Source organism: Pseudorca crassidens, chromosome 8 (assembly GCF_039906515.1).
Source record: "Pseudorca crassidens isolate mPseCra1 chromosome 8, mPseCra1.hap1, whole genome shotgun sequence".
Lineage (NCBI taxonomy): Eukaryota > Metazoa > Chordata > Mammalia > Artiodactyla > Delphinidae > Pseudorca > Pseudorca crassidens.
The window spans coordinates 15271813-15286596 of NC_090303.1; the positions used below are offsets into that span (position 1 = coordinate 15271813).

The window sequence follows — 14784 nt, forward strand, 5'->3', positions numbered from 1 at the left end:
CCTGAAACTCCGTGGTATTTCAGAGGGTTGCGGTGCACTGCGAGAACAAGAGTCACTTCTCAGGGAAATTTTAAAATTTAGGGAGGACCAGAGTGTAACCCATCAGGCATTACTTCCAAAGGGACGGAGCAAACCAAGCGGGTGTACTAGGAACAGAGGTAATTTTTAAGTACTTTCTCCCTCTCTTCCTTTCCACGCTGCTTGGGAAATACACTTAGACTTTCAAGATCTGATTTAGATTTTTAAAGTTCAACCCATTTAATTCTTTTGGCAAACGCTCAAATGGAGTTAAGAACAGAAAGCTAAAGTGTTCGTAATCTCCTTTTCATCATCGATACCACTAATGGTGTCATTTCTACTCGCTGCTTCAGACCTCCGCCAATGTGCTTAGACATTGAGTTTCAAGTTTCTATCGTTTTTTAAAAAAATTTAAAGATAGTACATGCTTCTTAGTTTTGCAGAATCAAAAGCTTGAGTCTGAACTTTTTGCCTGCTCATCAGAGAGACACAGCCCCACACCGGAAGGGTTATAGTCAGCGACTGTGCACTGTGGTGACTGGTCACACTGGCACCTCAAGGACAAGCCAGGAACCGAGAGGATGAAGTCATCTTTCCAGATTTTTCCTTGTTCTGTGAAAAGTAAGCATTGGTGGGATAAGTTGTCTTAACACCGAGCTCACTATATTTGTTCCCATGTGCCCATCTAGCCCTGAACAATTTCTGCAGCAGAAAAACCGTTCGGCCAAAGAATGATCTAGAGAAAAGATTGCTACAAGTGCACTTTTTTCTTTGCCTGAATATCAGCCTAAAAGCTTTCTAATAAGCCTACAACTAAATATAAGGACCAATGTTGAACCCACAGGCCTTGGCTGCAATGCGATCCTGTTCCTGCCCTACTTAGAATTAGTCAAGATTCCCAAAAGTAGTAACTCCTGTTTGCAACATTAAACTAGTCCCCATTAAAAAAAAAAAAATCTAGTGGTTCTGTAAAGTGACATATCATACACCTGACTTCATACAACAAAGACGTTCTTAAAAAATATATGTATTTTGAACCTTATGTTGAGCACATCTGAAGAAGTTTCTCTGTAAGGAAGTCAACCAGGGACTATTTTTGTAAAATTAAGAATCATTTTGTGAAATGAAAACACCAGCTAGGCACTAATGCTGTGTCTGATAGTACGTAGGATTTAACAGGGAGACATAGTCCTGACTTTAAGGAGTTTATAGTATATTTGTGGATATAAGATTAACTTGTAAGAAATAATCAGGTTTGGGGTGCCTGTTACAGTCCTGCTAATTAACTGAGATGCTTGATACATCTCAGTTAATTGCCTAAATGGTCAACAGTGTGGAAACTAACCAAAAGGTCCAGGAAAATGAGGAGAGGGGTTTCTCTGTGGGCTAGAAAGGCCAAGGCAGTGTTCCTGAGGACCGAGAGGGCTCAAGAGAGTGAATTCTATACCCAGAAGGAAGGAGGAGAGGATATTCCAGGCTGGAGGGGCACCCAGATGACAGTATGGCTTAGGTGATGTTTCTGAAGGACAGTGTGGAGAATGGACTGCCTGGAACAGAAACTTTGGGCCGTTTTGTTGATTTTAGACCTTAGAGAGGTGGGAGCCTGTCTTTGAAAGTGGTGGGAAGATGGATCACTCTCAATTCACCACTGGTATAAGTCAGATTTTAAATATATAATCAGGTTTGTTTAAAGCAAGGCATAGTTGTATTGATGAAATGAGAGCTTGACCTTTCCCAGGGGCACCAAATACCAATTCTGTGCTCTCAGGTCCATGTAGAGCTTCCATGTTGGACCAGTGGGGATGGCAAGTCCTCACTGGGTCAGTGAGTTACTCTAGGTCTGTTCAAACACTCAGCCCAGTGTGCGTCCTGCCTTTCATTTAAATCCAGAGTGCTCTGGGACTCTACAGGTTGAGACGGCTTGTGAGAGACAGGGCTGGAAAATACCCGGTCAATGGGGACTCTGAACTTTCTGCTCAATTTTGCTGCAAACCTAAAACTGCTTTAAGAAATAAAGTCCATATTAAAAAAAATAATACCCAGTTAGCATCCCATTTATCGGAACTTTAAAGAGAATGATCTGGCTTTGCCATTTTCCCCTCTCCCTGCTCCTATTGTACAAAATCACATTTTATTGAACAGCTGGGAACCCAGCTCAATTCTGACCCCCCAGGATCTTCTGCAATCTGGAGGGAGGGTCCTGGGGGAGTGGGGCCTGAGCTCTCCTTTTGGTGGAGTTATAGACTTTGGGAACCTGATTGCATCTGGCCTCCTGCCTGATTCAAATCAAACCTGTCCTGATTTCTTTCAGGTGGGGGGCACGTATGTCAGTGCTTATTTTCATGGTTGACTTAAATACCATACTGTTCCATTTTGGTTAGAAAAGCATTTATCTAAATCAGCATTTGAAAACAGGAAAGACTGGGGAATATTGGCAGATGGACATTGGCAGACGGGTAGGTGCAGCAGAGGCTAACCTACTAATGAGACGTGCTCCCAAATATGTCTTCGTTTCTTGATGTTGGTGAGTTCACATCGCTTGGCTATGTCTTTCCCATAACCTGCATCTTGCCTGGAAAGGCATTAACCTAAACTAAACCTCTTTGAGTTACATGAACTAATTTGACATTTGCAAGCAAGAAATGATGGACAACAAAATATGTTCAGGTATGTACTGGATGCAAAGAAAAGCGTGAGGGGGCTGTATAAGAATGCCACTCTGGTCTAAAAAATGCCAAAGGCACCTACGCGATAATATGAAAACAAAAGCAAAAAAATACTAAAATATGGAGCCTCTAAATTGCTCATTGTATAAAGCATACTGAGATACAGATACAAGTTAGGAAGGTTCAAGGACATATTTGAACTACAGAGTATGTTTGCAGATAAAATGATGATTGTTGGGGGTAAAGCTTTGACCCTATTTCACAGAAGATTTAAGACTTTACTTTCTTCCCTGGTATTTATGTCCTTTTATGATTATTTCCTCTATGTCTGGTTACTATACACTCCATGGGCCAATGTTTAATATAAAATTTAACTACATTAACAGTAGGCATGAAAGAACTAAAAGAGAGGCACAGAAGTTTTCATTAGGATGTTTGAAATTTTAAAAGCTTACAATTTTGAAAAAGAAACACAAAACAATTTTCTATCTAACTTGGAATTTCCTAGAGTGGATCGGAACTTCTCAAATAAATAATTTAATATCACAAAGGAGAAGTCAAGAAGCTTGCATGTCTCCATTTGTTCAGTTTCTATATATCAACTAATTTAGGAAAAACATTTTCTTCTTTGGGATCTTTGTTAAAGGTGTTCTCAGGAAACCAGGCACATAAATAAAGCTCCAGCACAGAGGTATCAGAACTATACGGGATGGGCTTTACATACAATTACTTCCAAGGCAGAGAAACGGAAAGGAAACTCATTCTCTCTACCTGCCCATGAAGGGCAAGGCCGTGAATGATGCTGGAGAAATACAAACGTTTCTTGTACTTTGCAAGGTACTGAAACCCCTCGGGATTCACAGAAAGCCGAATAGGACTCAAATGCTACAGGAAGCGTGATTCTTAGCAACACGCTCACTCACCTTTGTTAACGCAAAGTACAACATCAGACTATTATAATCAGTGTAGTCAGGGGCTCAGTGTCAGCATTTTCTGGGACTTTCCAGGTTCGGGGATCTGTGGGCGTGGTTGGCAAACTGGAGGCTTGGGTTTGAGAGTCTGCTGGGAAGGATTACAAACTCTGGGCCTGGCTGGGACCTGAGTTGCCTTATAGCAATACACTTACAGAGGGGAGAGGACCCGTGCTAAGGAGGAGGGAAGTGGGCGGGTTTTATCACTGCAAGTGACCAGGAATCCTGCAAAGAGCGTGATGGTAATGGCTTTTCAAGCCCATCCTTAGCCCAGTCCCCTGGTGCAAGCCTGGTCCTAGGGAGGTAAAGAGCACCAAGTAAAAACACAAAGGGCAACCTTGAACTTCTTGCTAAGGGCAAGAAGCCAGATGCCAAAGACCACATCCTGGATAGTTGCGTTTATATGGAATGTACAGAATAGGCGAATCCACAGAGACAGAAAGCAGATTCGTGGTTGCCAGGGGCTGGCGGGTAACTGCCCGTGGGTATGGGGCTCCTGGGCGGGGGTGATGAAAAAGTCCTAGAACTACATGGTGGGGAGTGTTGGACAACACTGTGAATGTACTTAATGCTACTGAATTGTATGCTTTAAGATGGTTAAAATGGCAAATTTTATGCTATGTGTATTTTACTATAATAATAGTAATAATAACAATATTATTAATAGCTAATAGCTGTTTCTCCATATTCGCACACTGGAGACCAAGCCGCACTGCCTTGGGACCCCACGAGGGAAGGGAATAATCCTTCTCCACTCTGCACGGCTGTGTAGTCCCCAGGGCTAGGGCTGTGCCTGGCAGAGCAAAGGGACAGACATGGGCAGGGCTGCAGGATGCTGGGCGGCACCGGGAGGAAAATGCTGTGTCCACTGGAGGGGGAGAGGCACAGGTCTGGCAGCGGGAACAATGGATTGCTATCAACGTGGACCGTGGATTCAGTCCGAGGCGCACACGAGACACCCCTCTAGAAATGCTGCTGAAGCTGGACTCTGAACAGGCCAAGAACAGTGACTGCAATTTGGGTTCAAAATCAGACAGTGCTTCACAGTGTGGAAAGCACTGTCATTTAAAATGGATAAATTAGCTTTTTCTTTGGCCACACTATGTGGCATGTGGGATCTTAGTTCCCCGACCAGGGATCGAACCCGTGCCCCCTGCATTGGAAACACGGAGTCTTAACTACTGGACCACCAGGGAAGTCTCTGGATGAATTAACTTTTCAGGACAACCATATGGATAGATGATATCACTGCCATGTTACACATATAGAACTTGGGCTCAGAAAGGTTAAGTGACCTGCCTGAGTTCACACAGCTAATGAGCACTATGGCCGACTCAGTCTTAGGTCTGCCACTTCCCAAAGCCTCTTAACAGAACAGAATCAGGGGCAAGCTATTTCCCCCTGAGGGTTGGAACGAAGATAACTACTCCCTCGTAGAGGGATGCCTTCCATGGCCCTGCTCTTGAGAAGAGGTGGCACAGGTCCCCAGCTTACAGAGGCTGCTTTGAAGGTGTCTGCTCAGTGATGAATCGTTCAGCTCCTGAGAAAGTGTGTACAGTTGTAGCCCTGTCCTGCTGCAGGCAAAATGTTTTTTAAAGCCTGCTGATATGAAATATAAATGTGTATTTTGAGGATAAAGATGCTAATTTGAGTGTGAGCCATGAGTTATTTTGAGACCAGGGACATGGGGTTGAGGGAAAGGGGGTAAGAGGTATGAGTGGATGGGAGGTGGGGAAGGGCCACAGCACACTTGCTTCGTGTCACAAGTTTGCCTCTGTGGTGAGAGAATGTTTCCTCTACACTTAGACCCTGGGCGGCCCCAACACTGTGCGCAGCTTGGTGACATTTTAAGGAAAGTAACCAAGTAGGGTATCAGGTTACGTTGTCCATGGAACTCTGTGATGTGTTGTCTCTAGAGTATAGTCAGGTGGCAGCTAAGAGTTCTCCAAATGGCTTTGTCCCTTAATTGGGGACAGTGACTCCCAGATCAGCCCCAGTCTTACAAACCAGTGAACTCATGCGCCACCGAAAAGGAAATCCCGTGCTCCCTGATGTACGTAGCCTTTGCCTCCCTAACTCTGTATTTACTGTTCACTTTTCTTGCCCACTGAAATCCCTAGAAGAAGAAAGAAATGGAATCTAGAACAACTCAACCAGAAGAATTTGAGTCGGTAAAACTGGACATCTTCCCTCCTTCCAACCCCCCACCAGGTAATAACATCCAAGGTAGCTGAAGCAAGGATGCAGGTCAGGAACGCTTCCTGGTACCCTCAGTAACAGCATCCCTAGCATGCACCGGCAGACAGAAGTTTTTGTAAGGTACATGGAAACGGCATTTTGGGGACTTGGGACTTTGAAAAAGTACAGAAGGTGAAAACTTTCTGGAAAATTTGCCTTTATTTTGGCAGCAATGCCCCAAACAAGCAAAATCAGTTCTGCCTCAAAGATTATGATGTGTAACCATCTCACAAGCAGTCAGTGTTCTCAGCTCCAGAAATACTGCTAATATCTTTAATCTGTCATTTGCTTTGTTTGCATTTAAGGCAGAGATCTAAGTATCTCTTGAGATGTCAGGGGAAAACAAAGACAGAAATTCTTCCATTGAACATATTCCCACAAATTTCCCATGTATTGCCTGAGCCACACAAGCTTCTTTCTCCGGTCAGGTGTTTTCCCCAACTCTATCTCAAATTATGGAACCGAATCGCCTGGGGAACTTGTTAGACAAGTGGATTCCAGAGGGTAGGACAAAGTCTGCATTCTAAAGCACCAACGCCCGCCCCCCGCCCAACGGGATCAGGAGCTATTGGCCTTGGGGCTCCTAGCAGCCCATCCAGGAGGGGAAGGCTCTTCCCTTGGCCTTCAACCTGAGCAGTTTGGTTATCCATCTCCATAATTTTGAGGATATTTCTTTTCAAAAAATGAATCTGTTCTTCCATTGGCAAAAAATTTCAAAACAAAAATCACTGGTTGGAAAGAAGAGAAAACAGACATCTGGGAATCTTCCAGCATTCCTTAACACCTTCTTTGAGATAGAAGAGCAATTTTCCACCCATTACTGCCTTTGTTGACATTTAGGGGAACACTCTTGTTGGAGTATCGTAAGTCCGAGACATACTGTTTGCTTTTAGATGCCCATTAAATAGGGAAGATGGAAAAAGTGGAGGACAAGTGCCCACTGTAAAGCAAAGGGGTGAAGTGGTGGCATGTGCCGTCCCAAGGGGAGCTGCATCCACCCAGCAATGTATCAGGGAGGCTGAGAACTCAAGGTGGCAAGTTCCCCTGAATTCCCACAGGGGTTTGCTGAGGCCTTCCTCTGGAACAGCTGACCTCCCAACATCTCCACCTGCAGAATGGCCCCCAGCTAGGCCTAAACTCTCAGGAAAATAATGGGAAGGCTCTCCTCTAAAGAAACTGAAAAAACTGGGGAAGAATTAGGATTTCCAATGTGGATGTGGCACCCCAAAGTACATCCTTCTGTTCTCAGTCACCCTGAAGAAACCAGTCAGTTCACAGTCTCACCCCAATACACAGAGCTCTTCATGGCTCTTCCGAGTCTTGAGAAGTCCATCCAGGTTCCTACTGAGTGCCAACCAAGGTGAAAGGAAAAACACCCTCCATGATACTGATACTTCCCCTATGGAATTGCAGAACACCAAAGATAAAGATTTTTTAAAATCCTAAATAAGAGTTCAGAGAGACAAATAAAAGGCCACATACAAAGAGACATAACGCAAATAGGCACCATACTTCTCATTAGCAAAACAATAAAAAGCTAAAATCAGTGGAGCAATGCCTTCTACCTTCTGAAAGAAAATGATCTCCAGCCAAGAATTTTATTGCTGGCTAAACTGTTAACAGTGAGAGTGGAAGAAAGCCCATTTTGGAACTTACAAGGACTTAGCTTATCTTTACTTACCTTTTTCTTAGGAAGTTGAATAGATACTTCAGCAAAATAAGGGGGTGAACCAAGAAAGAGGAAGATTTAGGATGCAGAAAGCAGTGTGCATCCCCCACAAGAACAGTACAAGGGAGCCCCACTATGACAGCTGTCTGGAAGTTTTAAAGAGTAAGTACCCAGTCCAGACTGCAGCATAAAGGAAGGGCTCTAGTGAAATATGTCCAGAAGAAAAGGGGGATTCCATGGAAGTGATAAAGTATTTGTGCTTTTGGAAGAATTTGAGAGTATGAAAAAAAGAAAAAGAAAGGAAACTATAAACTTCAGGGAAAACAAAAGCTGCCTGGAAAAGCCACAATCTAGAAATGAAGCATCTGTTCCAAACTAGAACAAGAAGTCATTGAGCTCCAAGAAGAAACACTGAATGGATTTAATGCTATAGCTAAAGTAAGAAGCTGAAAGATGGTAACTACTTTCTACAGAAGGTTTACCATTCTTTTCATCATCATCATCATCATCATCATCATACAAGGGATGGGCAATAAGACACTTCAGGCAAAACCAACAAACAATAGAAGAAGAAATGCATAGTTTTATAAGAAACAAGAGATGAGACAAACAACATGACTCAATTGTGCAATAAAATGTGGCATAATTTTGAGCACTTGGTAGAGTATGAAAGGATAGTCTATTTGAGTATTTTCTTTGAGTGGCACAAAAATCCAGACTGAGAAGGACATCTGATCAGAGCACATATTTTGGCTCTGCAGGAAATAATTAGGTAGCCACATTAAAGTTAAGAATGTTTACTAGACTTCAATTTTTTGAAACAACCTGTAAACAAAGTAGGAAGGATTTAATGAGAATACAAATGCTATCATCCTTGACAAGGTAGAAGTGAGAGGTTGGTGGGAGGTAGGAGGGGAAGTGAGGACCAGAGCACTGAGTGGGGAATCAAGAGACACCTCTATAGTTGACAGAACAAATGGAGATTTAAATATGCTATTTAAAGTTACAAAGTTAACAAAAAATAACTCTATACTTCTATTAGGAGGAGGGAGGAGAAGAAAGTGGGAGATGTCATAAGTGAGCTAAACCCAAATACACCATAGCAGAAATGAACAGATGGTACGTAAAACTAATAAATCGAGTCAGAGGTAAATGGAAAGTATTTAGAAATGTGCAGGTAAACCTATAAGGCTGAAACCAGAAATGGTTCAACGTGATTGCCTTGGGGGAGTAATCCTGAGGGTGGAGAGGAGTCTAGCTGAGATATTGTGATATTCAGATCCATCCCAGGACACTATTTGGATTGAGTTTCTTGAGTTCCTTACACTGAGATCTAGACCTTAAATGGGACTGAATTCACCTTGGGCTTTGTTGATAACACCAATTGAGGCACGAAACTTCTTTTGAAAAATCCACAATAGACATTTGTTCCTGATGGTCGGAGACATGTTCTCAGAGACCATTTCACAGGATGCTAGTCCCCAGATAGGTCCCATGGAAGAAAACTGTTCCATGGTCAAATGATTTATGAGACATGGCATGTTGTATCCTACTTTTGGAAATCCATAATGAGCATCAGAATATTAATGACTTCGAATTTCAGCATTAAAGAAACCTGATTAACATTTCTTCATCTAACACTGACCAAACTCACGTGACCTCGGAACCCCATCATCTTGCTTTTCTTTGACCCAAATTTATGCATGTGTGTGGAACTAATATTGAGAGGGATCCACTTAGGAGTAACCTGAAGGTGTCTCTATCTGATGTAGTCATACATGACCATTTTGTAGATGAAGAAGTGTTTTACACACATATATATGTACATACACAATGTACATATATACGATGTATATATATATATACACACAGTGTATATATAACATACACATATATATACCATGTACATATGTACAATGCATATATATGATGTCCATATATGCAATGTATATGTACACATAATGTACATATGTACAATGTATATATATGAATAAGTACATATATACAATGTATATATCCATACAATATATGTAAATACAATGTACATATATGCACAATGCACATATATAAATGTATATATACATACACACATAACTTATATATATACACACACACACACACACACACACACAATATATGTGTTATATATCAGGGTCTCTGGAGGAAGTAATGAGATCTCTTCAGTATAAAATAAGCCTAATGAAATTCTTAAGTTTACCCTTACTAAGGCTGCATGGATTAATCTAGAACCAAGCTTATCCAGTGTGGTGAAATTGGTTAATTCGTGCCAAAGAGAAACTTCCGGTGAGCGTAAGAGACATCTTTGGATGATTAAAAATGTAAATAGGTGTTGGGAGGGTACATGCATATGAATTTCTTAAAAAATGCAAATTCCCTGAAGGCCAAGTGTTTCAGATCGTCTAGTAGGAGAGGAGAAAGAAATACAAAAAATGTTCTTGAAAGATTCAAAGATGGGAAACCAGAGCTGGAACGTTCTATGACTAACTAGGACAACCTGGGGCCTAGCAGAACTCTCCCCAGGCACTGGAAAAGCATCAGTGTCAGGGATTTTTAGCTCTGAGGAACCTGGCGTGGATATTCTCTCCTCAAATAGAGTATAGCATGAGCCAAGAAAATGCGGCTCCATCGATACTAAACTTTTAAAAATAAGATCTTCCTTCAGAAAAAAAGATTTAAATAACCCCCTCCTGCCTATTGCCATCAGATTGTCAAGTCTTCTTCAGGTGGTGATACCATATCAAATTAGAACTTGTAGGGTTTGAGTGTGCATTTTAACTAAAGTCCAGAATTCTAGATTCTGTTCCTTGATTTTGCTTGATTAATTTTTCCATAACCTGTAGGGATCATAGACTGTATACGGAAATATTCACTCTTGATTTGAAATTCTTTTGCTCAACGGATGAGGCCAAATTTATTCATCAGAGAATCCTAACTCTCCAGTAAGAACTGGTTTCCTTTTCTAAACGGAGTTTAGCAAAGGCTTTGGGTATCAGTTCTCACTGCTCTGCTAATTCTCCAGTTCAGGATAATTAAGGGGGTTTTGCTTGTTTGTTTGTTTTTAGAGGTCTGAGATTAAGAGTACGTCACTGACTATGCCACCCTTCCTTCTTAATACCATATTCGTTTAATGACAGAAAATGCATTTGGGTGGAATAGGAAGCAACTCAAAGAAGCGCTCATGTAACATTCAATCCCATTAGTTTTCCTCCTTAAATGTGAAAAACAGTTATTTACATCTTTGATAATCTCTTCTCAGAAGGCCAATCCACCTTTTCACTGGAGGTTAAAAGGTTTAAAATTATAGCTAACATTTATTGAGCATGGTTTTCCCAGGGATATTTAAAATTTTTTAGGGTAGAAGTGAAGCCATACTCACTAAAAATGAAGCCATGATATGGGGGGAAAGGGAGATACATGCTTATTTTATATTCCTATGCTAATAAAATAATATAATTTTTTTAAGTTAGCAGAGCAAGTAAGATGTACCCTGGCTTTTAAAACATTGGTGTTTGCCTTTCCCTTCAAATGGGCATTTGCAGGAGAAAATGTTACAGGCAGTTCAATGGATACTGCTCCTGGTTTAAACACAGCACTGTGTTCACTCAAATTTCTTTTAGGCTATAGACACATGGGCCAGTGCTTATTTTCATGGTTGATTTAATCCATCCCCTCTGCCAGTGTGGGGATTATTCCCTACAGTTATTCTCCAGTGATCTGTCAGTTCAGATTAAAAAAAGTTAAGTGACAAAGATGCGGTGGCTGATTCCTTTAGAAGGCTAGGCTGTACAGCATGTTTCTTTTTAAGAATCTGACTATGTTCTCTTCTTTTTAATTTCCCCCTAATCACTACAAATCTTCCTTATCTAGGCTGAACTTTAAACTCCATAAACAGGCAATTCAATTTTGTTCCTATACGACAACTTCTGGGTTGCCAAAAAGCTTTATAGATCTTACCTTATTGGTTCTTGCTTATTTTTTGAGAAGAGGAAATAGCGTATATCTCCCCTCACTTTACAGATGAAGAAATCTAAACTCAAGACATGATACTAGGACCATACATATCCTAGCTTTTCGTGGCCTGCACAGTAAATGATAAAACTCTCCTTAAGCTTCGTTTATATTTCGAGACACAGACATCAAAAATATACCCTTGCCAGATTTGTAATTCTATTCCAGATTCATAGAAAAGAAAACTGTAACGGTTGACTTTAATTGTGTAGCAAAATGTTTACTATTTAAAAGTTCCTCACATTACATCATAAATATTATTACTTTTCTCGTTCTTATTTTCTCTTTCCATCTCTACAAGTAGAATTCTTTAGTTGGATCATTAATATACTTCACGGGTAATTTGGTTATTTTGTATTGACGTGCAAATTAGTCATTCAATTCACATAGTTTTATTTTAGGCTTTCACATGTAAAAAATTAAAGGAGAAAAGGCATGTAAGAGTTTTAGTGAAATAATTAATTACATTAATGATAACCCTACTGGAAGAAAAGAGCCCTCAAAAAAAGAATCCTGGGAAACTTCATAAAAAGCGATAGATGCTAGAGTATCAGTGGTGTTAGAATGTAACGTGGTCATATCACCTACATGAGTACAAATGCTTTTGCAAAGGTCTCGTGGAGTTTTGCCCGTCTGGTTGATCTTGCTATGGGAAGTAAAGTGACATTCTTTTTACTTCATGAATGCAGTTGGACAAAAGAGGCAAACACAAATGTGTCAGTCAGCATAGGATAGTTTTACTGTGGTAACAAGCAGCCCCCAAATCTCACTGGCTTAGCCCAACAAAGATTTTTTTTTCTTTTCGGGCTATCATAAGTTGGCAGGGGGTCTTAGCTTAGTGTAGTCACCTTAGGTACCCAGCTGATGGGGCAGTCACTATCTTGGACATTGCCTATGATGTGAGAAGGATAGAGAGCTTTTTAGGGTGGGAATTAAATGCTCTGACTCAGAAGTCATCCCGTCACTTTCTCTCACAACGCAATGGCCAGCACTAGCTACATGGCACCCCTAAACTATGAGGGAGCCAGGAAGTGCCGTACTATCAAGTCCTAGAGAGGGGGAGAGTCAGAAAAATTCAGTGAATAGCGTTAATGATCTCCACAAAGGCATCACTCTGCCTCCCAGATAGTTTCTGTATATATTACTTTCTTGCCATTTTCATTTTCCTAAGTTTCACCTCATTATGCCTTGTCTGGATCATTGAAAGAGCTTATTAACCGGCCTCTTAAACTCTTACCTTCCCTGCTCCCTCTTTCTCTCAATCATTAATTCAACAAATGTTATCAAATCACGTGTCAAGTGCCCCTCCGCCACCAGAGTTAATTTTCTAAAACACAGATGGGATTATACCATTAATTAAAAAATTAAAGAGAATTATGATAGCTCCCATTCATCAGAGAATGAAATCATACTGCTCAGCCCGTATTGGAGAATGACTCTGGCTCCAGCCTACCTTTCTAGACTCATTCTAACCCCCTCTGAGAACCCTCACTTCTAGTTCAGAGGTAGAAGCTGGTGGTAGATGGACATGAAGACAGGGGTGCCCCATTCCCACACATACAGAAATAGAGCTTTTAAAAAGTTCAAATTGGTTGACAAGATTAAAAAGAGCGTCTACATAAAATATGCATTGTCCAGTTTTCTTAAAAATAATCTGGAAGGTGTGGTCACTCGACTCTTGTTCCTGTATGGGAACCAGAGCTGAGTAGCAGCTGCCCTGCCAGGTAGGGCTGGTGCCCACAGGAGCCAGGATGGCTTGCTGTCCTCTGCACTCCCATAAGGAGACATTCACGGTGTGCCCTGTATTACAATGAATAATGTGCACCCGATTGCCTCTTTTACCAAGTCCCTTCCTACAGAAGGGAACCCGGTTTTAGTCAGTTCTTTTTTTTCCCCTTAATCTTCCTGCCTTCTCTCAGCAACCTGCATATAGTAGATGTTCACTAAATAATTGAGAAATGATAATTGCAGGAACTGTAATTTGATTTGCCACTTGTTAATTTTATCTTATGCTTTTTACCCTGTGTCACATGCTTGCTCTGGCTTGGCTCACAAAAAAAGATATAATGACAGAATTCTCGAGGTTACAAAGATCCACTGCTCGGGTTTCTAGGCGACTACATGTAACTTATGTGACTTCTGAGCGTGATCTTCAATTAACTTTGGAGAATGTTATACATTTACATAAAAAATTAAGGCAAATTCCTATGTTCCTTTTTTTATAGCTGTACAGGCAGAGGCAGCCACTCAGACACATCTGGAGCCACATCCTAAATTCTGGAGAATAATTTTGTTTATGAACTAGAAAGTTCATAAAGGAAGCGAATTAACATTTCAGGATTCAGGATTTGAAGGTGTGCTATGGAAATTCGACATGAAATACGTGTATATAAAATGTGGTCAAAGAGGAAATGACAGGCTTAGCGTGCCCTGAAAGGTTATCTGGAAAAACAGAAGAGAGCTTCAGGTGGGTCTGAGATGGACAGATTAAATCATAATCTTAGAAGAGTGAAAAATGTCATCGCAACACAGGCTGATCCAAATTCTACCCAGTCTGGGGAGAAACATCATAGAGCATACGGATTAAGAGGGTTTGAGTTGAAGGTCAGGTTCTTAGTACGACCGGGCTAGCAGGATGTGAAAGTCAGCCAGGCATAACAAGCGTTGCCTTGATAGGGGAGCGGGCAGAATCGCAATGCAGATGTGGGGGGCCGCTGGGTCAGTTACTATCTCCTAGTTCCACGGCTGTCCTCTACTCCTTTCCATCAGCAAATGCGTGCTCTGTTCACCGCGGAAACTGGGCAAAAGCATAGGAGGAATAAGCACAAATTCACTAACAGTATTGGTAAAACAACGCTTACAGGTCCTTTCTGCTTACAATGAATTAAATCATTAAATACAAAGCCTAAACAGGTTATAGAAAAGCTGTTTAAAGAAAGATGGGAATTTGAATTTTATGGCAGCTAAGCATCTCATAAATATGTTACTCTCTCCCCTCATGAATGCTCTCATTGCTGCTTGCCTGGACCAGTGCAGCGGTCTTGTGTTTTCTCTTTCTGTTCATCTATTTTAAAGACCAGCCCCGCCCTCCCCTACCTGCCTTTCCTTCTCCCTCTCCCATCTTCCTCCTTTCTTCCTCCCCCACTTTCTTCCCTTCCTTCCTCTCTACCCATCTTCCCTCCTTTCTCTAATA

The 14784-nt window shown here is 41.3% G+C and overlaps 1 protein-coding gene across 2 annotated transcripts in view; it reads right to left on the reverse strand.

Annotated features, from left to right (window-relative positions):
• The window catches only part of POU6F2 (POU class 6 homeobox 2), a 450704-nt gene that overhangs the window by 122200 nt on the left and 313720 nt on the right, over positions 1–14784 (reverse strand). The window lies entirely within an intron of this gene.